Source organism: Stegodyphus dumicola, chromosome X2 (genome assembly GCF_044657685.1).
Source record: "Stegodyphus dumicola isolate Sdum_Otavi_A_Nest chromosome X2, ASM4465768v1".
NCBI lineage: Eukaryota > Metazoa > Arthropoda > Arachnida > Araneae > Eresidae > Stegodyphus > Stegodyphus dumicola.
Genome location: NC_140781.1, coordinates 57,772,789 through 57,799,147, shown reverse-complemented (window position 1 = coordinate 57,799,147; position 26,359 = coordinate 57,772,789). Strand labels below are relative to the sequence as shown.

General features: G+C 33.7%; 1 protein-coding gene across 2 annotated transcripts in view; it reads right to left on the bottom strand.

Annotated features, from left to right (window-relative positions):
• The window catches only part of LOC118183294 (ferric reductase 1), an 87,828-nt gene that overhangs the window by 39,790 nt on the left and 21,679 nt on the right, over positions 1-26,359 (bottom strand). The window contains exon 1 of one of the 2 annotated variants that reach the window (XM_035352776.2): positions 7,081-7,260. The exons of the other annotated variant lie outside the window; for it this stretch is intronic. The gene's annotated coding sequence lies outside the window, so the exon portion shown is untranslated. Of the gene's footprint in view, positions 1-7,080; positions 7,261-26,359 lie in introns of those variants that run through there. 2 annotated transcript variants of the gene reach the window in all.

Below are 26,359 nucleotides of genomic sequence, written 5' to 3'. Positions count from 1 at the left end.
GTATCCATTTCTCATCTCCTGTAATGAGCCGCTTGAAAAAAGGAACTTTGTATTTTTTTTAACAAAGAATCACATGCCAAAACTCGAGCAAGCATATTTTGCTGTTAAAGTATGAGATACCCATACATCCTAGCAGCTGGGTCTCGGTCTTCTTTAAATGATCATGTTCTGCTCGTTTTGGAATATTTAGTCTCTCGGATAGTTCTTGGAACTGTATAATTAGATTTTCATCTTAACTTTTAATAGGTTCTTGTTTAATCAGAAAATATTCTTGACTGACGAACTATAAGTGAACATAGTTACGACTACCGGGCGTTGGCGAAGAGTTTAGTAGCAGCTTTGGTGTAGTACATTAACAAGAAATTTCTTGGCGCCGTTTAAATTGGGTGGGTCATAACAAGGAAGTATCAAATTTTATGTTGCTGGAGAATGGACGTGATTAATTGTGGCAAGGCAAAGAAAGGCTGCAACTAAGACAGGTGTTCCTTTATAGAGGACTTTCCAAAAAAAAACTGGCTCATTCACGTTACACGTGGAAAGAACGCATCGCCTAAATTTAAAAATTTCCAGTACATTGTTACAAAAAACCCCGTTTTCTCAGAGAGTTTAAATCTCTTGATATGTAAAATTTGTGGAAAAGGGATGCATCTTTTCAAAGTTAGTATATTCCGCTTTGCAAAATCATTATCATATGGTATAGTGGAAAGATACGCAAACCAGTCTTCTGCCTAAAGTTTGGATTAAAATTTCCTTTTTAAATGGTATTTTGTTCGAAGCCAACGAGCATGTATATGCAACATCGAAGACGATTATGTTGCACCATATTCCTCAGAAACGTTGAATTAATAAAACTTTATCAATACCTTTAACTCTGCAAGTTAAATTTACCTAAGTTACTAAAAGTGGTTACATCTTTAAATAATTCAAATAACATTCATTTCTAAGTTTTTTCCACTCCTAGAAGCTTTTGCATTATTCTACTTTAGCTCAGGAGGAATGGTAACACGTTTTCTAGCATAAGGTATTAAAATTATTGAATATGAATGGAATGTAAACTACATTAGTCGGATCAGACAACATTTCAGCTGCTCGTTGTCTACTCACTTTCAGCTGCTCAAATACAGTTTCAAACTAGCTTCAGATAACTTAATTTCGCTTACAATGTATTGCATGGATCTTTTAAAGTACTAATAACTAAGATCTACAAACTTTCACAAGTGAAGGTTAGGCATAATGTAGAGTAGCTCGATAATTTGATGAATACCCGATATGAAAACTATGACCACGTTTGTTTAACTACTGCCAAACTGAAAGCAGTTGCGTAGATGGAGGAGAGCGGACAGTCCTAGGCAGCATATTTTTGAGGGCAGCATTTTCTTTGTAAACATAGGGCTAAGCATATGGATCTTCAGAGCATAAATATTGGATTATAGTAAAAGTCACTACGGTTATCTGTTTAAGGGGCGGGGAATGCCTATGTAAAGGACAAATTATCTACGAATGGCTTATTAAAATGGGAAATGGTTCATATTCAAGTTACGAATACGAAAGGGGCACTAACTCCTAATCTCATTATGCATGCATGCAAGAATACAATATATACCAGCTCGTTGCTTGGTACTGACCCCCCTCCCCCGATGGAACTAACAATATTCGGCTACGTTATTCACTGAGTCACTAGTGAGATTAACTAGGAGATACCAAATTGTGTTACAAAAGTGTTGAGGAAAGAATTCTTTTAAAAAGAACTAAACAAGGTATTCAAACATTTAAAGAAACTACAAAAATACATTAATAGCTTCACTTTCTTGGTATGCATTTCTTATTACACAGAAAATTTTGAAAAATACAAATCGCAAATTATGATCTTAATGATGTGGAAGAATTCCTCTCTGAGAAAGAAACACTTCTAAGTTTTATTTTTGTCACTGCTTGGAAAGACGAAACCAACAGGTGAAAATGCAGCCGCTTTTAACTTCTATAATTTATTCTACCGCCCAACCGGGATACTGGTTAGTGATGCTGACTGCTGGGCCTGGGTTCGAATTCCAGAGAAGGCGTGGATGGTTTGTAAACGTATAGTAAAACTGCTATTTGGGAGCAGAATTACATTATAGAAAAGATCAATCCAAACATAATTTGGGAGCAGAGGTTTTCCAAATTTATTGTCCGATTTGGTGGCAACACAATTTACAGTAAACTATTTGTAATCCCACAACGCACAAAGCATTGATTTTAAGGGATGCGTGCAGCATGGAGGCACTCAAAATATGAGGCGAGCCGAAAGTTCTCTCGAGAGGGTAAGTCGGGTGGAAGACCCCCGGAATGGTCTCCTAACGCTGCTGTCTCTCAAAATTGGGGGCTAACTGAGTTAAAGTGAGGCTGTAAACAATATTCATCGTAGCTCCTTGCTAGGATGAATATCGAGGGCTTGTACTGACTTTTGTCAGGCAAGCGAGACTGGAAGCAACAACAACACAATTTATTTTAAAACGCAGTCTTTTAAAATGAAATTCTAAATATTATAATTCTACTTCGAATCGTTTGAGTAATTTTTCTAGATAAAAACTCGATTTAAAACACCCGAGACCTAAAAATGAGTATCTTGTATTTAATAAATATGTTGTTCGTAAGAGAGAAAAGCTTCTATAGCACTTTAAAATGCTATAATTAAAGTCTTATTTCAAAAATCAATACAAAGCTTATTTTCCTGTAGTTTTAACGGTACTTTTCCGTTTCGCCGGCGCAAATATCGCCAAGCAGACTTTGTTGGCGACAACATACAGTATACACATAAAATTAACAAATGTTAGTTCTAAGAATTTTTTATTTTGAAGGCATGAAAATTTTAATATCGTTTAAACTTTTGTAAAAAAACCAATAAATAAAGACAATAAATTTGCAAAAAGACATTAATTTAAGAATTTACTTTACCATGCTTTCATGATTCAACGTCCTGATTCTCTGCTTCATATCACGTGACCCCAAGTAATGTAATCTCACGTAAATTACGCTACAAAATCTAATTCTCTCAGTAATTATCTACAAATTTATTTTAAGTTATTAATTTTAAGTTAATTTTAAGTTACAGCTTAATTTGGAATACAAGTTTAAATGCAAGAATTATTTCAATTCGTACGAATAGCTTACTCAGAAATTATGTCAAATTGCAGTGTTTTACTTCGCTAGTGCATTCTCATTCGAATTGATGAATATAACCCTTGATTTTGCCTTTTCTATATTTTCGCCTTGGGGTGAGCGGTGTGATTGCATCCTAATTGACTTAATTATCGCGAATGGTTTTAGGGCATAAAATTTAATTGTTTTTGTAAACTTTCTATGTAATTGTATGCCAGTATTGAAAAAAAATCAATCTGGTAAGAAATGGCTGCGACTTGTTTTGAAAGTGAGGCGTAAAAGGTTATCAGCGAAGATGTTCGGTTTGGCAATCTGTTGTACCATTATTGGCGACTTTATCGTTTGCGCCGGCAAAACGGAAAAGTACCGTTTTAACGTTTTATAGACAACGTTTTATGTGCAATGAGAAGGCGGCAAAAACTCTAGCTTCGCTTCTGCCTGAAAGAGTAGATAAGCTATTTTTACTGGTAAACGGGAGGGATACTTTCATTATATTGGCCTCATTTAGCAGATGGTTTTTGAAAACGGATCTAGAGAACATATTTTGTATATGAAATGGAAATCCTTCCTCAGGCCTCTTTTTCTAGGAATAAAACAATGAAGTTAGAACAATGAACAACCACTGGACCGTTCCCTCCTCTTGCTTATTCGATTCATTATCGACCGAACATTTCCTTGTCAAAATACACAATATTAGAAATACATCAACCCATAAAAATCGATTTCCATTTGAGATACGTCTTTGTTGCTTTCTATAATAAAGATTTCGAGAAGTACTTTGATGAGAGGATTTTAGTAGCTTGTGAAGTTTTCTCGTCTAATCTAACTGAAACAGGAATATTCGAAAAATCTTATACTCGGTGAAAGGCAGTTCAAAAGCTCTAAACTACTTTTGCTCAGTTTCCATAACTTATTTGAGTGTATCAAACATAATAATGAAGAAATTTCAAATTAACATTTAACAGGATTCAAATATATCTAATATAACGCATTAGATGCAGGTATTGGACGCTGTAGGGATGCTGGAGTGAGGTGGAAGAGTAACAGGGAGGAAAAGAGGGTGACTGTACTAGCTTCCAAAGAAGACAACCGGAAACGTCCACTTTGTTATTTTCCCCGATTACACTTTTTTTATGCCCTCTGTGTTAATTTTTGCGTTTAGGCTGTGCCTTTCGTGTCGACAATACGTTTAGAGAGTTTTTGTTGTTTACTTTACCCTTTAATTCGCAAATTTCCTGTGTAGCTTCTCAGCATCCGTGCCAAATAAAGGGTTAAATCATGTTCTTAAAAGCCAGCCGAGCGTGGAACGGATACTTCAGCTATAGTTAATTATAAGAGCACTAGGACTATCCGCCTATCGATGGAGATTATGCTTTCATGGAGGAATTTCTAAGGAAACAGAATGAGAGTTTTATAGCAAATAAGAAGCAAAGTATACAGACAGGCAAATACGGCAAATCACGCGATGGCGACCTTTTTAAATGCTCGGAAAGAAAAAAATCTCACGAGTGAATTCGGGGAGAAGTACCAGGGTTTCGTGTTTTAGATATTCGGTAGTTAGTAAATTATTCTTTCGAAAATTCACATGTTTAATTTGGTACCAGATGTGATTTTGAACAAGGCCGCCTCGTGAGGGTGTTTAGATTATGGCAGCACACAAAGGCACCTAAACGTGAAGGGCACCATTTCAAGAAGGTGTATGATAATTTTTATTTCAGGCTGTTAAGACTCGAAACTATCACACAGCAAGGGCCGCTACAGCATTCGAGCAAGGGGCGGGGTTCACTGGCGCCAAACTAATCAAACAATTTACATATGCTATTTTTGCTGGTAACAGTAACGTGTTAAAAGGCGTTCAAGGTTCCTTCTGCCTGGTCAAAATATTATCTTCATCCAGTTTAGCGTATTATCTTCATCCAGTTAGCAAACAACTGAAACAATATGGTCGCTACGAGCCTTTTCTAGAATAAAAACAAGTTCATTTAAACTTACTGATAAATATAACTATCGGGATCGAAATTCGAAGGGATTATAAGAATAAGAAAAACTTTTCTGTGTGCCTGTGAATATATATCTGAAATATATCATTTCAAGGCAATCTCAAGATTTCTGCCCAAAAATATAGAGGATAAAAAAATGAATTTTTAGTTTAACATAATATGAAGTTTCTATAAATAAAATGAGATTTACTACCGCAAGAAATTATTGCCAACAGTATTTTTTGCTCACCAAGCTGTCAATGGCTAACGGACAGTCGTTTTAAGAATAATTATTAAATAAAAGTTATTTGTTAGGCACACAAAAATATAATACTCAGCGCCAAGCTCAGATAACAGAAAGCAGAAAAGGCATGATAAGCATATTCAAATTCAGCTGAAACCAAAGTCAAATATATCTTCTTTAATATGATATTTAGTTTATCTGAATTAAAACAACAAGAAAAAGCATGGCATTAAGCATACGCAAGATAAATTTATAGACAGTTAAGCTAAAGTGAAGTAGAAAAAAACTAAGCAGGAAAAAAAACTAAGAATCTATTCGCATACGAGTCGAGTTTGACTTTTTAAACATACTTACTGTATATGAATGAAAACTAGGAGAAAGAGCATGATATTAAGCAAGCATATATAAAAATTTGCTAATCATACATAGGGCAAATTAAAGTCAGCAGAAAAAAAACCCACGCCGGTAAAAGTTAGCACAAGAGTAAAGTAAATACTATTGAAAGAGATTTCTTTTAATACAAATAAACTTTATTTCATTATTACATTTGCACAGCCCTGAGAAGCACACGTGGGCTGGCTATCTGCCTAAAGATTAGGATGCCTTCATGGAGGGCCTTTTTAGGGAAAACTGGCTGATATAATCACGAAATCCAGTTAGCCCGTTCGTTTTGGATTCAAACTCATGTCGAATTACCAGTACTCAGCGGTCTTAACCACTCGTGTAGCCAGAAAGCGAGAACAACACAAGAGGAATGGTTGCTACATTGTGAGCGCACACCACATTTGTGAGGTTTGGACTGTTATTGGGATTTTTTGTTATATTTACATTTACCTGGTTCTTTGCAGCAGTGCTTCCGTAAAAAGTGCTGAGTATGCGATGAGTTTTACGACCGAAGTAGTGTGAATATTAATAATGGACATTTATAAGCCTTTAGATATAAGAAAGATTTTAGTCTCCTTAGACCACCAACAAGATTTTAAATTCAAATCTGATAAATTTTATGGGAAGACAAGGAAAAGTTACGATACCCTATAATATCGAGATTGGGATACTTAAAACGGAAATTAAGAAGTTTCGTAAGCTTTCGTAAAGAACCAATAAAAATAAAAATTTCTTTTAAATTATCAGAAAGCAAAAGAAAATCATTCTCTGTTTACACTACAGAATATAGTCTTTGTTTCAAAAACATAATTTGGAGGAAAAGCACATTCTACATGACTTAATGTAAACTATCTCGCATTCATCTTAAACGGATAAAAATCTAACGTAGCTAATCCCTTCAAACTCCGGGTGTAGAACTCCGACGAACTACCCGTGTGTTTAAACTCGGCTACTGGTCAGTGTCCATTCAAATAGAAACTTTCCGTTGTTGCGTTCATTGCACCATAGACTGTTAATAAAGAGAAATCAAGTAGACAAAGCGAAAAGAAACTAAACAGTTTAACATTGTAAAAACAAAATAAACCTAATTTACAAGCTTGGAATTTTTTTTTTTTTTTTAATAAACAAAAGAGCACAGCAAACCGAAACTAATCGCTATTGACAAAAAAAAGGGGGGGGAGATAGAGAGGCCACTTTTTCCTCTAAAATCTAATTATTTCTCTATCTTTATTTTCATTTAAACCAAAAATATATTTTTTAAAATTCAAATCAAGCGCGAGGCATTTATTGCTAATGAAAATTAAGGCCTAAAGTAATATAAAATTGTGAACTTACTTTCAGAATGTTTTCCCAAGAAAAGCTCTCAAAACCACAAGCAGCGAACAACACTCAACCTAGGCGGAAAAGCGGCAGTTTGTTCTAACTTCAAATCTGCAACAAGGTATAGCAGCGCCAACGCGGAGGGAATTGCCAACTCCCTGGCTTTCAAATGAAATACCTTTCAGCCTCAAGGGCCGGATATAAACTACAGGAAGTGACGTTGAGTACCGTTCTGAGTCAGTGCCCGTGTCCGAGAAAGCTGTCAGCGAAAAAGTAACAAGCCGGCATTAAATATGTGGCCTTGATGAACAACAGCCCACAAGGTGGGGAATACGTTCACTTACGTCACAGTTTTCTTACATGAAAGTAGATTCAAATCAGAAAACCACCCACGGCGTCATAAACTGGATATTCAACAGATTGCAATAAGCAAACACCACGGCCAGTCTTCATAAACAGAAACCCGCAAATTATATAGCTCCCAGATACAAGAGAAATATATTACTGAAGGAAAAAAAGTTTATTAATAATTTTTAAGATAATTAACAACCTTGGTGTCTTTATGGCTTAAACTGAATAGCCCTTTTTTTAACTGCATGTAAAAGTTTTGATTCAACGAAGGCTCTTTATTTTGGATGCAGAAAAGGTGAACCGCTTTTTCCGTGCTTAATTCACTTTCCTTTACTGCGTGAGCTAAGTGAGGATTTGTGAAACGCTAAAAAGCATTCTTCAAAACCTTTTAGAGTAATTACTTTATTGATTTACAGTTGGCAGTTGGTTGACTGTTGAAAGCTGTCTGGGGTCAAAATATGCAGGTAATATTCAAAGACTTGTTTTTCGTATGCATTATGTAACCACAGTAACACTAAGAGGAGCGTAAGGGTCGTTGTCCTTATCAGTCAATCAAATTAACAATTTCATTGAAAGTTTCCAGAAATTTTGAAAGAAACTTCAATATTCTGAGTAACTGTGTTTTTCGATTAATAAAAATGTTTCTTTTTCTCCCTCCTACCATAAAATATGTTACACTGCTTTCATGATAGCAAATTTATGACAAAAGGAAATTCTTTTAGTATGAAACGTCGAAATTGCTTTCAATAGCAACTTTACGAAACTCGGTTACGAAGCTATTGCAACTTAGACGTATGGAAAGCTGAGATGAGTATATGGAATAATTTCAAAGCGAGACATATTTTTTTAATCACTGAAGATATAGTATTAAACTGTATAACTGAACTTTTGTCATAAATTCGAAAATTAAAAATTAGTAGTAGCCGAACTTAAACACACGGGTAGTTCTTCGGAGTTCTACACCCCCGCAGTTTGAAGGGATTAGCTACGTTAGATTTTTATCCGTTTAAGATGTATGCGAGATAGTTTACATTAAGTCATGTAGGATGCGCTTTTCCTCCAAATTATGTTTTTGAAACAAGGACTTCATTCAGTAATGTAAACAATTAGGGGAGGATTTCATTTTGCTTTCTGATAATTTTAAAACAAATTTTTATTTTTGTTAGTTATTTTGCGAAAGCTTACGAAACTTCTTAATTTCCGTTTTAAGTATCCCAATTTCAAATATTATAGGGTATCGTAACTTTTCCTTGTCTTCGCATGAATTTTATTTTTTTTATTAAGGTGTTAATGACTAAATTTTCATAAGTCTTTAGTAAAAAGTCTTTAGTAAAAGTCTTTAGTATGTCTTAAAAGTGGAGCTACTCTGAAATTTTTCAAACAATTTTATCAATCTTAGCAAAGAAAGAAGTATGAATTAAAAAAAAAAAATTCATCAGTAATTCTAATACGCTTGAAATTTTCACTCTGGAATTTTTTTTTTTTTTTTTTTTTTTTTTAAAGATTTGATTTTACAAAATACAGCGAGACCTTGGTGTTCACGACTTTAATTCCTTCCTGAAAAGCCATTCGTCCTTTCGGCCTCCGAAATATTCGTAAACTGAAGCTGTTTTTCCCATAAGAATTAATATGAAGTGGATTAATTCGTTCCTGGACATCAAATGATTGCTTATTTAAAACGTTACATGAGTATTTTGTGAACAGGTTCACGACATAGGACCAACCGAAATCACTAAATGTAAGAAAGGAAAAAGATAAACCGAGCACTAAACATAAAATAGACGAAAACTTAATTTAATTTTGCAGCACTGGTACGAAGAAGATCAGATGGCGTTAGTGGAAAGTGATGAGGAAGGAAAAAGGATGAGAAGTCCCCTTCCATAAGACTATCGGGTAACTAAGTGGTTTTCTGCGACATCGTCTTTTATGTTTCTTCTTTCTTACTCAGGCCATGGTTTTGTCTAGGAGGCACAATGTCATAGATATCAAAGATAACGCAGATAGAACAATAGCATTGATAACCAAACATCCTCAGTATTCAGAGCCTCCAAAATTTCTGCCTGCAACATAGTCGAATAGTAATTTCCTTCAGGCTGAATCCAGTGTAAGTCACTTATTGCCAGGCATTATGAATGAGGCATAAACAACCGTAAATATTGAAATGATGTTTCATACAGTTCTTAAGGGTTAATTCTGTATCAGAAGTTACCTCAAATCATTTGTTGTGGACTCAAATGTCCCTAATTCGAGATACCTTTCGTAAACCAAGATGTTTTTTATTTAGATAATTTCTTGATGAATTGATATATTCTTGATGAGAGGTTCCACTACAATTGAAAAATACCGACATCTTATAGGAAAAAAGTCTTCCGTACCCATATTTGTTTCTATTATAAATCTGTCCATAAACTGGAATTACACTTACGGTTGCAGCCCAACTGGGATAGTGGTTAGCATCGCTGACTGCCGGGCCGAATGGCCCGAGTTCGAAACCCGAAGAAGGCATGATTGTTTGTAAATGTATAGTTTCTATGCGGCATAGGGGCACTTTGAACATGCGACGAGCCGAAAGTATTCTCGAGAGGTTGTTTGTTTTCCATTTTACCGCTTTGAATTTATATAGAATTAAAATCGAAATTATTGTCGAAAGCATTGTTGATGTGCATAGAGTCCCATTGCAGTGAGAAAATGGACAAGGGCCATTAAAAGGTAGAGACCTTCGGGGGAAAATTGGCATCCGATTAGGGGCATGACGCCCACTCCATTTACTTCTTACCTTCATAGTGCTATGTATAAAATTATATTTTATATTTACAGAATCGTCTCATCTGCCGTGGAGAAGCATTTTTACTTTTGCGAGAAACTTTGGAATTGGAAACACGAGTATTTGGATCGCTATTTAAGAAATTAAAGCCTATACCCTTTTTTTGCCGAACATCCCGTACTCTCTTTATGCTGAACTGCTTAAACGTTGCTCTAAGACAGTGTTTCTTAACCTTTCTAGCGAGTCGCACCCCATTGAATCTGAAAATATATCTCCGCACCCCATTGAAAAATGTGTTTTAATTTTTTTAGTCTAGAAAATACATTTTTTGCGAAACTTATTGTTTATTGAAAAACATTGTACATTTTATATAAATACAAAACAATATTATTTTTATTAATGCCTAGTCTGTTGTTGTTTGTTCATTATTATACTGGCGAAGCGAGGTTCCTTTTTTGAAAGACATACGCGTAAGTCATCACTTGCATTTAAGCGATTTCTCGCTTTAGTTTTTATATGCAAAAGCGATGAAAATCCCATTTCGCACAAGTAGGTGGTAGCAAAGGGTAAGAGTAACTGCAGTGTTCCGTTCGCCAACTCTGGATAACGTTGTAACTGTGAACACCAGAATTGTTGCAATTCTAATTGTTCGAATTCCATTTGAACATGTCCACTTGCTCGCATTTCAATAAGTTGATCATTTTTCAGATCACTATCATCCATCAAATTTAAGTCAAATAGAAATGGATCCAGGATCCATCTCTGAGTTTTGGTAATATTTCCGGTAGAGAAATATCCATTGAATGATTCGCTCAATCGTCTCAAATGTATTACAATGTCGGATATAATTGTGTTCTTTTCATTTTTCGCAAGAACAGAATCAAGCAAGGGAAAGTTTGCAAAATTCCCCTTTTCTACTCGACGTATCCAAATTTCTAATTTTGCGATAAATGAAGATAATTTTTCACTAGATATTATTATATTTATACCAAATCCTTGCATTGATAGATTCAATTCATTTAAATGGCTAAATATATCTGCTAAGTAGGCCAGCTTCAGCATTGCATCATTACTCTCAAAATCTTTTACTAAATAACAGTTTTGACTAGTCAGTAATTGAATAATTTCCTCACGCAATTCAAAAACTCTGTTAAGCATGCGATCCTTAGATAACCATCGTATTTCGGCGTGATATAGGAGCACAGTATGATCAGCACTGATTTCTTCGCAAAAGGCACGAAAAATGCGATTAATAAGCGCTCGCCCTCGGATGTATTTTACTACATTTACTGCTGTAGTTAGATGTTGTTTTAAACTTTCTGGCAATGCTTTCGACGCAAGTGCATGACGATGCAACATGATATGCGTTATTATAACTTCCGGTAATTCTCTTTTCATGTGTGAAAAAAAATCCTGAATTTTTGCCTAACATTGCTGAGGCTCCATCAGTGCATATTGAGCCAATCACATTCATTGGTAATTAATATTTAGTAAAAAAATCTTTGATGCGATTGAAAACATCAATTCCTCTCGTATTCACCTCCAGTGGCTCACAAAATAGAAATTCTTCTATCACCTCTTTTTTCTTCACATATCTGACAAATACCAAAAGTTGGCTACAATTATCAACATCAGTTGACTCATCCAGTTGCATGCTTATTTTTAGTGGACTGATTTTTATGTCTTCACTTACTTGCATTAAAATATCTTCACTGAGATCTTGTATTCGCGATCGTATATCATTCGATAATGGAATCTGTTGCATCTTTTTATGTGCTTCCGAATCTAAAACTGTTTTAGCAATAATTAAAGCAGAAGGTTTAATCATCTCTTCAGCGATCGTGTGAGGTTTCTTTCTTTCTTTCTTTTTTTTTTTTTTTTTTTGCCACTTAATATGACGCTTCTAATAAAGGTTTTTGAATTGCTGGTCCGCACAATTTTAGGATAGTTCCACTGGTATTAAACCGAGCCTTTGACTTCATGCAGTTCATGCTATGCGCTTTTTCGCCACCATGCAGATTGTTGAAATGCTGTATGAGATTGCTGTTTGAAAATATTTTGGAACACAAGATGCATTGCGGTCGTTGCGTGCCATCTTTTTTGGTTGTGCATCCATAACCGACATACTTATCGTTTCATTGTAGTTTTTTTTTTTTTTTTGACATAGTGGAGTTCACGATAATCGATTTACTTATTTAGAAATAATGTAATATAATATATATAATGTTCTTACGTTTGTAATATCAGAGTGAATCCTATTCGGCTTGAACGGGCAATTAAGAATCTATTAGTCTCAAGAGGTTCCTGGACAAGTCAGAATGCACAATACACATGTCGCAGACACAATAGTTGACTCAACTTGACTCAACCTAACACAGGCGCAGTAGATGCAGATACAAATCTATGAAACCGTAGATTCCATTGGAGTAGCACATAGCGCATGTGCAAGCTGAAATAATGTTCTCCGCTTGTATTCCCGCAAAGTTTTTTTCTTTCTAGCTGCCTGTTCGCGTTCGTTTGTAGCGTTGCATGCTTTTTCGTAGCGTAGTGTATACCTCTTTCCTGTGTCTTTTGCCGATAAGTGAGCTAGGTGCTACCAATTTTTATGAGCTTCAATATTGGGGACACTATTGCAGATTTCAAATATTTTATTATAAGAAATTTAATAAATGATATTCAATAATTTGTATGGTTAGGTAGGGGCTTCTCCCGCACTCCCAAAAATACATTCCAGCACCACCAGGGGTGCAGGTACCCCCGGTTAAGAACCACTGCTCTAAGGCAAGCAACTTTATTTTAGGCACAACTTTATTGGCTGAGTGGATAAGACCATTGAAAAGTAATAACTAGATATGGGTTCGAATTCAGACGTACACATTGGTTGCACAGGAGGTTTCTTGATTTTCTCCCATTTATACAATTAGTTTGCCTTAGGAGATCCTCCATGAAAGCATCTCTTTCTATAGGCAACTAATCCTAACGTTCTTCGCTGTATTCTACCGTACAAAGAAGCTGATTGCTTAATGCAGTCTGATGCAGTCTTAATATAATACTGAATCGTCTTGATAATATTATTTTGCTTAATTAACTATACATTCATCTGCTTAATCTGAGCCTTTCAACTCCAGTATTCATCGTAATATCTTCTACCTTAATTTTTACCATAAGATAGATATAAAAATTTTCCAATAATATTAAAAATTGATGACAGCAATTTTTTTTTCAGTGAAATCTTATTCAAATATTACTTCAAAAATTATTTCAAATTATTTAACATTTTTTAGGGTATGTCTATTTTGATATCGCAAATAATTATCATAAAATCAAAATCAAGTAAGACATCAATAAAAATATAAGGACTGAAATTTTAACTGTGGCAATTATTTATTTACGACTGACTTAAAAGAGATACCTCTAAAACTTTAAAGATCCTTCGCTATTGGGCCTCACCAAGTGCGATTGATTGTTAGTCCTCAGAATGCTAGGAGTTCGGCTCGGATTTGATGCCAGACGAACGGGCTGGCTGTATTGTTGGTTTCATGGTTTTTTCTCATGTGTAACATGAATACAAGCCAGTTTCCCTTGGAAAGCCCTGTGCAAAGACGTTCCTTCTCCTTTGTCTGATAGCCCTGTTGTGCTTTGCCATTTTCAATTAACATAAGTAAATTAAATGGAGGAACTTGATAATTATTACTTTTAAAAATTTAAAAAGGATTATTTTTTCAATTAAAAACTACGACATAGAACAGCAAAAGGAAACACATAGCTAACGAGTGTAATAAATTTACATAAGAAGTAGGTCTTTTTTTGTATTATGCATTTACAATACAATGTATGGTATAAAAACTACAATTAGAAATAGCCTTGGAGATAAAAAAAATAAAAAAAAAAAGGATGGGGAAACGGGATTAGAAAATAAAATATATAGGGATAAAACGGTCTTTAACATAGTGACGCAGAGCAATCCGATCTCGCCCAGTACTCTGTTCCTACACCGCTATAAATCTGCATACTCGTAGAGCAATATTTCATTTCGTATGCAGTTCTTTGATGGAAAACATGATTCTGATTAGTTTTACATCCCTTGAATTTGTACATGACACCACACAAGTGCAGCGTCTTAAATATCATGTTAAAATATCAGAATCCTTTATTTTCGTACCTACAAGACAGAGAAACAGAGTAGATGATAAATATAAACGGAGCTAGCGCCAGAGCGCGTGTTACCTGTACCGGTGCGTAAAGCGAAATTTTTGGAATGTAGAGAGGCACCGGGCGACAGGATTTAGGACCTGAAGAGCGCGAAAATGCCTCGCCTAATGTGCAGTGTAGCATACTTGATTATTTCTTTACTGTTAATAATATTTTACCGTATGTTTAATTAGCTGTTAAATTTAACAGCATTTGCATACATCAGGTGAATATCTCTTTTATAGTATACAGTGTCTAGTATAATTGAAAAATTCGGATGATATCTTAAAACATGTTACCCGCGTATTTCGAAGCATTATACTATATATATAAGCAACATAATCTTTAAATTTACAAAGGGGTATTTTAAGTCGCAATAACGAGGGTCCTGCGTTTCAAGAGCATCCAAAGTATTAATTAAATTTAGCAAAACAGTAAACATATCTTAAGATGAGAGGTCGCCATAATATTAGATAAGACATGTCCCCCTTCCTCACTTCATTTAATCCGGCAGTATATATTTATGTTTTAAAACTCCTAGTCTTTTTCGTTTTAAGAGATTACTGTTCTAAACTGGGAAACTTTGCATAGTTTCATCATCTTTATAATTACTGATGCTGATTCATGCTTTGTAAGATTGGCTGACATAAATCAGATTACCTTTCTAGAATTATATCATAAAAATATACCTTTAAATATTTTCATCACCTTAAAAAAGTATTTAAAGGATCTAAATCCATTAGCACGGTGACCCGCTTTTTTAATCAATTTCTAATCTTAAGATGTAAAAGTGTAAATTTTTTATATTCTAAAATTTACAAACTGTATCGAAGCATCCTACCATAAAATTTCTTTATATTTCAATTTAATTACTTGTCTAATGATATTTTCAACAGCTATTTGGGGGGGAGATGGAATAAATTTAATGACTGAGCTGTACGATTGCCTCTTTAATAATAAAAAATATAATGATATAACTCATTTCAATAAAAAGGTAAAAGGAATAAACTATAACCTTACTGCAATGAAATTTGTTTCCTATGGGCAAAATTATACCACTACGATCATTATATATTTCACTGCATTAAAGTGGGCCATGACTGAATTATTCAATGACTATCTGTGTTTAAGGAAAAAGAAAGTTAAAATTCATCATGAATTGTTGAAAATTTTGTGGTATATTATTTCCTGCTACAACAACAACAAAACAAACAAACAAAATAATAATAATAATATGGCGCAACGACATTAAAATAAAAGAAAATGTCAACTGTTCTGACAAAGGTCACATCAAATGCCCTAAAATGCTCAACTGCCATAAAATGTCACCACTATACGTCTACATAACCTCTATTAAACTCTGGAAGTTTTCGTCAGCTATCAACCACACATATCTCTCCATTGTTCCTATTTGAGGAATCCTTGTTGATTGGTATCCGAACACAATACATTGTCTTTACAAATAGAGTACTGGATATGCATTCTTTCTTTGACCTTCGAAACTTATTAGAAACTATGAGTTAAGACAAGCATTTATAACAATACAATTGTAGCTCTGCCAAAGAAACCAGTTTCGAATCTAAACACTACAGTTAGTAGGAACTTGCCCATGACCCCTTTGGCCTTTTGAAGAAAATTCTTCCGGATATGGCCGAAACAACTACTCAGGTGTGTTCTCAGTTCGACCTTTGTGGTGTTCCGAGCCAGACACAGTTAATATATACAAGTCTGACCAATTCTTTCACCTTTTTCCCACTTCCATTCCCTGGCCGACTGCATAGTAATAACGGGCTGGAAACTTAATAACACGCCAAGACAGTTGCGAAACCTCAAACTTATGTGAGATTTTAATGGATCAATGAGCAAAATAATTTAACATTTCGTTTAATATGATCTATGCTTTTTTGAATGCTTTTTAACACTATAATCTCTTTCTATAAAGCTCTCTCTCTCTCTCTCTCTATATATATATATAATTGAAAGTAAAGTAGAAAGAACAAACGATAAAATACCTATGTGGTCAAAAATTTTGCGCATCGTGCTGCAAAATTAAAGAAATTAAAAGATAAATTCTAGTACGAACGCTAAAAAGCTGCTTAAATACTGTGGTTCCGTGAAAACTTTAACATAAGCAAAATTAGTTGCAATGAAATGTGTTAAAAGAGAAAAATACAACATTTGATTATTTACAAGTAAAAATCAACAATAATAGTAAGCTATATGTCATGCTAATTAAGTCTATTTAAAACATAGTAAAAGTATTGACTAATCAATCGAGTTAAAAATAAAATTAAGAAGCGGCAAATGGTCGATTAGCCCAATATATATATATATACAGAGAGAGAGAGAGCTATAAATTAATTAAGAAAACAATATCTGATAAACCAAATCAGAGATCGTACTCATTTTAAATCTACATAATCCGTACTTTACAGAAATCATTTTCATTATTAGACTACGATATGGAAGCTACTTGTGTTTTGTTCTGTGGATCTCGGATCTCGGATCCTGATTTGCTGCTTTCGTTACGAAATTGCTCTAGTACAGGAGTTCTCAACCAGGTAAGAGTTTCATAGTTTCAAGGGGAAAATGCGATCAGCATTTTAGTATTTGCCTGTTAAGGATTCAATTTTATTTTATGAATATAAAAAAGTGCTTTTATTCAAGTTTTGGTATTGATCAACATTCGCTATATTTTTACTTGTTTAATTTATAAAACACGTTAAAGAGGAACCTAAATTTAAATAAATGTATATGTATTTTTCGAGTTTTGGGAAGGATGGATGAATGATCATTTAGCAGCGGTGAAAGGGGGACATGGACAAAAAAGTTTGAGAAACACTGCTCTAGTACATTTATCATATTTGTGGCTATTAATAACTAAGATCTGCATAAAACAGTGATAGAAAAGATACTAAATAGCTATCATAAATTTCAAAATTTTCCCAATGCTACGTAATAACTTATTACAGTTTAAATGCAACAAATAATTACTTTTAAGTGCTCTCTTGTAATACATTTTCTTCTATAATTTAAACAATATCACTATTACATAATGAAACGACACTTTTTTGTTCAGCCTAATAAGTTATCTATTTTCTGTTAGATTTTTAGTTCTTTCTGTAGGCTTAAGCCTCTACACGAAGAAATCCTTTCCTCATAAGTTCAAACAAATTAAAATTGCAAAATACAACTTAGTACATACATAATCCTCAGTACGTATAATTTTTGACTGTCCGAACTCGCATTGTTTAAGTGGCTGAATACCATTAATATTGCATTGGTTCCTAAATCGAAAACTCGCCTTGAAAATTCAATTCGCAGGTTGAACCAAGCCTGCACACTACGGTAAAGTTCTTCCTCCCCGTTTATCCAGATAATTCGAGGAAAAAGAACTGTGTCTTACATTTGTGTGCCAAAAACTGTTTTATCAGCCAAAAGAATGATTATATTGTTCAAACATTTGTCTTAAAATTAAACAGAATTTCTGTATTTTATAGGCCTAATTTCGGAGCTGGCTTTAAATCTGTCCTGTTAATTATAGTTATAGAGGTAACTTAGATATTTTTCACCTGTGGCTGATTTAGTTTGGTTTACTTGATTACGACAAAGCACTCGAGGGCTATCTGCCTAAGAAGAGGGATGCCTTTGTGGAGGACTTCCTAAGGGAAGTGGCTCGTATACACGTTACACATTGGGAAAACCCCGAAAACGCTCATGCAGCCAACTCGTTCGTGGGGATTCGAACCCCCGAACCGAACTACCAGAGTGCAATGACTTTACCACTAGGCCGCTGGCGAGCGCTTTTCACCTGAAACGAAAGGGCAAATGCGCGACCCTACATATAATCAAATTAGCCATATAGGTGTTAAACAAAAATTACTGTATTAAATCAAAATATCATTATTCTTAAGGCATAATTATACCATAACTCTTAAGTATTTTTAATCGTAGCTTTATAAATTCAAAAAAAAAAAAATGCATTTAATTATTTAAAATTTTCATATGAAAATGATTAAAAAAACTTCTTTTGATAAACAGGAAATAACACTGAAATGCTATTAAATGCATTGCATTAATTTCCAGGTTTTCTTGTAATTTAATTTTTCTTGGTTTAGCGAAACGATACCGAGAATAATATTTTTACTTAATTCCTGTTCTATAGAAAAAGGCAGCCGTGTTTGAATTTTTTTTTAAATCTAGGCAAAGTTTTGCATATTGTTTTATTAATTTAAGTCTGCTGAAGTTTATTTCCCCTAATATTAATGATTGACAAGGTTAAAAAAATTATTAATGCAATTTTCGAAATTTGCCTAGCCAATTTATCACATGCCTCACCCTTATCCCTGCTCTGGCTGTAAACAAACTATATAGACGCATCTGAATGCATATATATATATTTGAATACTAACTCAAATTGAAATTAATGTACATTAGTATTATTGTAGTTCTGTACTAAATGAAGCAAAGAATACAAAGGCTATTTGCCTAAAGGACAGAATGTCTCTGTGATGCCTTTGCTATGATCAACTGGCTTTTAGTTATTATATACAGCTACCTTGTTGGCATAGTTGTAAGACAGCCAGCTCTTATAGTTTTGGGCCCAAATTTAAACCCCGTAGAAGACATGGATGTTTGTACAGTGTCTTCGTAGCATGGGGACACTTAAAATGTTATTGAGCCTAAAGACATCTTGAGAGATTGGTAGTAAAGTAAGAAGAAGAAGATTTTGGGATCCAATCCACCGAAGTGTTCCTCTCGAAAACTGAGACGAAGCTTCTCCTTGAAAATAGTACTTGCAAATTTATTGGACGTCTTTGTTGCTCTAACAGATTAGACTCTCCCAAATAAACAAATTTCAGTCACAATTAAAAGTATATATGAAGTGTATACGTGTCTCAATAGTATGAATTAGATATAGGAAAAATCAAAACAAAATTTCGGATTTGTTTTACAAACATAGTATGCTCCCCCCCCTTTAAAAATGAAACGATACTTTAATAAATATGTAACAAAATCTGATTAAATTAGATTCAGTATGAGGCAGAATTCCCTTTTGTCTAATAGAGATGTGCAGGATCATTACTAGCTTTACTTTACCCTTTTTACTTATATCATCAAAAGCAATATATAAACAGTTTACCTTTTTAGCAACATTCAAAAAATTAAAATCTTTATTAAATTAATTTTAAAACAAGGATGACTGCAAAATATGAAGATAGAAGGGAGTAATGAAAAATTAATTTAAATACGTTAAGAGATGTGAAAAGTGTATAAGATAACAAATAGTGAAAAAAATTAATTTGTATATGTTACAAGACTTGGAGAAACTGAATTGTGTTCTCGTTTGGTACTGTTAAATACCTCAAACAAAATGCTTATCCGCATTTAACGGAATCATAAAGATTTTTGAAAAAATAAATGATCATAAAAATTTTTGAAAACAATTATCATGCCCAAGATAAACAGAGGTGTAAACAATTTTATTAAACAGTTAAACAGTTTAGAGATATACAGTTTTATTAAAAAATAAAAAGATTTACTGATAAATAGTTAACAGATAAACAGTTTTATTAAAAAGTGGAATACGGTGAAATTTTCATTCATTGCAAATGAGATACCTTTGTTATTTGCTGCTATGTTACTATTTTTTAAAAAAAAAAACGGAAGTTACAAGGCATTTCCTCCACATTTCAACAAAGCAGGAAAAGTACTTGCTATCCGGATATCATTATCTCTTAATCAAACGTAAAGTTCACGGAGGAAATTCCATTAAATGCTTAATAAAAGTCTGTAAATGCTAAAACTGAGAAGAAACATTTTGATTTATAATTTAAAGGATTATTCAGATTAGAACGATAACCCGTTCAATATTTTCAAGTGATCAATTTGCTTTGTATATTTTATATTATTACTACCTGTCTGTAGAGGCTAGTTTGAAATAAGAAATGAAATGAACTACTTGTATTTGTATGTGAGTACATAATTATAAAAACAATTCCCTTTTCTTAAACGAGCGTAAAACTGCTCTTTGGATTAAAGATATTGAACGTAAATGCAACTAATAAGTTAAGAGGAGTATAATACCATTGAAAAAGTTTTCAAATAAGATGAAACTTGATCAAAAAAAGGCAATAAACATAAATAAAATAAGAAACTTATTTCATGTGCTAAGTTACATACCAAAATTAAAACAAGCAATACATGAGCAATTCTAAATCCTTTCGTAGCATTCGTAGCAAATATTTAAGCATTCGTTATGTAGTCACTGCTTTAAAATTGCTAAGAGGCTGGGTGTAAATTTAGCACAGTTAATTATTTTAATAATTTATATTTATTTTTTGCTTTTTTATATATATTTTCAGTCCATTTTAAATTTTTTATTTGCGCTGCATGAAGGAAGGTGCGTTAACCCTTTGCGGTACAGTGTGTCCGGTCTGGACACACCTAAAAATTTCCTTCTGTGCACACAGAAAAATTGAATGAAAAAGGATTTATAGGTTACTATAGGTTACTCTGAACCTTCTTTATTTATAGTAGATGGCAGCTCAACACAAACGAGTCCATATATTTTAGCCATGTTTAGTTTTTTAAGATTCCCATTTTTCAAAGAAATCTTCCAGATTTTTTTAGGGCATAAAAGAAATTGTTTGAAAAGAAATTTCTATGTTATTTTTTGGCTGTATGCTAATCTCCTTATTCTATATTAGTTTTAAATTTTTACCTTGAAATCTTGCCTAAAATCAAACAGCAAACCCTAGGTGTGCCCAGACCGGGCTAACCGATAATCTCGGACAACTGAAAGTCTGTATTCTTTGTTTCTCACACTTCATCAGCCAGTTAATTCACAACAATGCTCGTTTCAGCACTCTTTTCGAAGCTCTATTCAATCAGTGTGCTCACTTAGGGCACACCCACAGAATTAAACGATAAGTGCTATCTTCACAAAATTTTACTTGTGTACATACTCCTCTAGGCCTAATTAGACTGCCTACCTTCTTCTTCTTCTTTTTTTTTTTTTTTTTTTTTTTTTTTTTTTTAAATCAAAACTCCAACTTTAAAAGGTAGCGTGTCGGAAAGGGTTAAATGTTACTATATTCTGCTTAACTTATCAAGTGCTCAAGAACTGATAATTAGTTCCGAGAATGCAGCTTAAAAATGTAGCGTAGAGCTGTAATTTAGTGGTTCTATCACCTTTAAATACTCCCTTTGTGCATCTATTACGTTTATCTATACGTCTGCATCTTTACGTTGATCTATATGTTTGCATCTATACGTTTTAATTTTTAAAACCAGGCTGTATATCCTTTTTCACGTTACTTTTGAGTGCTCGTCTTACATTGAATATCAATTATATTACAAAATCTTCCTCTCTTCAGAGCATTTAAAATTTTTGAAACATCCAAAAATCAAAGGGAGCTAACGCATCTAATTAGATAAGGTAATATAATTGTTATTAATTTTGCGGATTTAATTCATCATCAGCTCAAGTGCAATAATTTTTTTAAACATCAGGAAGCATATATTTTAGGTTAATTATTTCAATAAACATGCAACGAAATAAAATTACACATTTAGAAAACTTTTTATTGATAATACTTAACTTTGAAATCAAGAACATTGCTATAAAAAAAAAGAACAACGCATTTAATTTAATGATGACAAACAGGCAGTGTTGATGTATACTTTTTTTTTAACCAATGGCGGGCTTTCAGCCAACTTCGGCTTGGCCACTACTAAGGCCAGAAGTGGTAGTCACTTTATTATGGAAGCACTTAACAGTGGGCCACCTTTGCCTCCTATGAAGGGACCGACGACAACCATGCCACTTCTCTGGGATTCGAATCCGGGCCTTTTGGTATTGCAGTCGGCTTCCCTAACCACTGTACCGTCTGGGGGGGCGAGTAGACGTATGTATCGTTCTGTAAAACATTGTTTGGCGCCGGCGCCTATAATGAAAACTTATTGTCCTATAATGAAAATTGCCCGTTGATTCTTAATATTCCCTCAGGGTTTGGCTTATTTAATTATGGCAGTGCACTCGAGGGTTATCTGCTTAAGAGGAAGGATGTCTCCATGGAAGACTTTTTAAGGAAACTGGCTGGTATACACGTTACACATTGGAAAACTACGAAAACGCCCATGCTGCCAACCACGTTCGCCAGGATTCGAAGACGGGACCGAGCTGCGAGTGTTTAACGACCTTCCAATTCCGCCGCTGGTAAACTAGACAGGCGTACGATCAAAAGTTTTGCACTTTTTTAAAGATTTTCGCTGTTCTCATTATCATTTTTAATGCTAAAATGAGAAATAGTATTAAAAAGTATACGTCACTTGCCATTTTTCATAAACTTGATTTTTCTTTGGGGGCAATAAATTAATAGTTGTGTAGAGCCATTAGGTTATTTTGATGTCAAGGAACTGAATTAATGAGTTTCGAGTGCCGGCCTTCCCCGGCACTCGAACCTCGGACCTCCCGAATACGCGCTGAGCGTGCTGACCACTACACCACGAAGGCATTCTTAGAAGGCGGGAGAAATACCTTATAGTTGCTTTTTTAAAATTTAAATGAAAAGTTTAAATCGATTAAGAAAAAAAATTGGTCAAAAAAAATAACATAGAAGTTTAAAAGTTTGTTACTAATTTTAATATCAATGTTGAATTTCAAACACTTTTTAAACTTCAGAATTTATAATAATTTTGAATTCAAATTTTCTCAAAGAAGCTTCAAAATGGTTCTTTTATAAAATGCGAATAGATATTTAGAATAGTTGATTTCTGAACACGTCATGGTGTGTATGCTTTTGACCAGCCATATATTTATATTAAATTCTCATTTTTGATATGTGAGTGTTACAGTAAAGAAAGTAATTCAGCATTGGAAGCAAAAACAGTGACCACTAAAAAATGTGCTTATCTGGAAGGCAATTAATGCTTTTTAGGAAAAAAAATCTTGCACAGCCTTTCACTTGAAAGTTTGAGTCGTGTCAGAACGAGGAAGACAAGAAGAAAATAGTAATTTTCACTGCTAACGAGCTATTTAGTAGACAACAGAGTATGAAATAGGCTCATTGTTTCAGTAACAGCATAAGAAAAGTCAGAAAACAATGATATTTTATATTATATACAATTTTGTAATTACATTATGTACAAATCTTCCAACTGATTTCAGTTGTACAGCTGAACAACAGTTGAACTTGAGCAGAATAACATACGCCAGCTAACTCCATTTTAAATATGACCAATAGAGCGGTTGTCAGATAAAATTTTGAAACAGATAAAATTTTATAACTTATTGTTCTCATCATATTCTTACAATATAAGCACTGTTTTAACGATATTTCGATTTAATGTCGCTTCATGCTTGCTCTTTACCCCGCTTCATCAGTTAACACTGCGGACCTCAATGCGTTAAATTTTACAAATATTAAGATGCTTCTATAAATTTTTTTGGCCCCAATGAACAAGTCTGCAATCTAATTTATGGTCTAATTTATTTTGATGTTTTCATTTAATTATTTTTTTTTCTCATCTTTAAATCAACCGCTTTATAACTTTCATTACTTTCTCTTTCTTCATATTTCAATGTTTTTGAGAAACTGAGATTTTTAAAATTTCGTTAGCAGGAAATGTACTTTTTAAAAAGTATATTCTTTTTATGATTACTTTAGAATCACAAGAATGAACCTAAACTTTTTGAAATATTTTTGTTATATAAATATCAGTTATATTAGAAGCAGCCAGAATGTTTTGTCTTAAATCTTACATAAAAAGTTCAAAATTATAAATATCTTTTTTTTATTTCTTTGGTACTCACTAAACAATTAATTTTATTGTTCCATTATAAGTAACAGGAAAAAAAAACTAAAAAAAAAAAAAAAAAAAAAAAGGAAAGAAAGAAAGAAACAGTGTCTAGAAAGATTAGTGATAAAAGTTAAAATTTATCCGCAAAATGATTCGAAAGTTCAGCTAAAGCTGAACTAATTATTCCATCCTAGATCTAAATTTTTGTTTAGAAAAATAATTAGATTTGGATAAAATTTCCAAAAACGCGAGTTATTTAAACTTTTATGCAGATATAGGTATGACACATTATTGCGGTTAATGATTTAAATCAATCTGAACGCCACAATATGTACTCTACTTAACTTAAACTAAATAAAATAAAAATTCAGAAAAATAATCTTGATTATTTGACTTACATTAAAGTTTAATTTTTTTTTAAAAATCGCTCTGTTTGACAAACATTTTCTTTTCCTTTAAGAGAAATTTATTTTCTGGAATTCAATTACCTTCAGTAATATTACAGCAATGTTATAGCCAATCAAGTCATTAAAATAAATAAATGCGTATATTTGCCAATTTTAATGACTTCTGTAAAAAACTAAAAATCCTTATCGATGCCTTGATTAATAACAGTACACATTCTAAAGACATACGTAAACAACTCTCAAATTCGAACATGTTGTTTGTATAACTCATTTCTTCATGATATGTATGAAAACATTAGCCGAAGCGCACTTAAAAAGCTTCGAGGTATGTATAAATGTATATAGTATGTAAATAAATCGTTCTCCGCTCTTATTTTTACTAATTAATGAGTTTATTTCATTTTAAATTCTTTATTATTAATTACAATGAAAATTTCGTTTTCTTCCATTTCTTTTGCACCATTTAAAGCAATCAAAAACAACAAATAATGTCACTTCTTCGTGGACCTAACCTGTAACATTACGCGTCAGAGAAACCAACAATCGAACCAATTGTCGGAACAGCGAAGTTCTTTAACAGTATTTTAGATCCTTAGAGTCTGATAGGAGAATCCACAGTGTATGAGCCTACAGTATTAAATAAACTTAAAAGACTAAGGACTGTGCAAAACGATCCCAAGTGATGAAAAGATTGAACAAAAGTAATTAAGTGATTATTTTTAGGACTTTTCAAGTTTTCATTTCTTTGTTTTTGTACATCGAGGAGATAGGACTGAATCTTGTTAATCATTTATATATAAGTCACTATTATTGATTATTGTAGTTGGATTAGGATTGTGAAATAGTTGATTACAGTTGGTTTATGTGATTAAGGGAAAGCCAGGAGGGCTATCTGCCTAAGAGGTGTAATGTTGGTGTATTGAGAATACGGCAAAGCACACTAGGGCTATCTGCCTAAGGGGAGGGATGCCTTCGTGGTGGACTTTCTAAGGGGAACTGGCTCGTATACACGTTACACATGGGAAAAACCACGAAAACGCCCATGCAGCCAGCCCGTTCGCGGGATTCGAACCTCGGACCGAACTACCAGTGTTCAGCGACTTTACCGCTCGGCCGCTGGTGGGCCCATCTGCCTAAGAGGAGGGATGCCTTCCTGGAGGACTTTCTAAGGGAAACTGGCTCGTATACAAGTTATACATGGGGAAAACCACGAAAGCGCCCATGTAGCCGGCCCGTTCGTGGGATTCGAGCCTCGGACGGAACTACCAATGTTCAGCGATTTTACCGCTCGGCCACTGGTGAGCCCGATTATAGTTGGATTAGGACTGTAAAATAAGAGCATGTTATTCTTTCTATCCTCCACCGCATTCCTAACACGACAATATGATGTTGCACTAGTAGTGCTACGCCGTGAATATTATTTCACGTTTTCGGCCATCTCAGTTCATATATCCAGCTATTCAAGTAAAAACCCACAAGTGACCCCCTGTTGGTCTTGGAATAGGCCTGAAGAAATTTGAAGATATTAAAACAATTATTTTTCAGTATTTGGAGTGATTTCTGTCTGGTCTTCATCGTACTTTTTTTCCCTGTTACTTCACTTCTACTCATAAGCATTATTTTTCCATTAATTTTAATTCTGTGTCTTACTTTAGCTGTATTTATCACATTTTATGTCTTTAACATTTAGCCGGTTTTATGTGCTTCTGGTGTACAATAGGTAACTGCCGTCTGTGAGATTACTGTTTTTAAAAATCTCTAAAACAAGGAATATTAA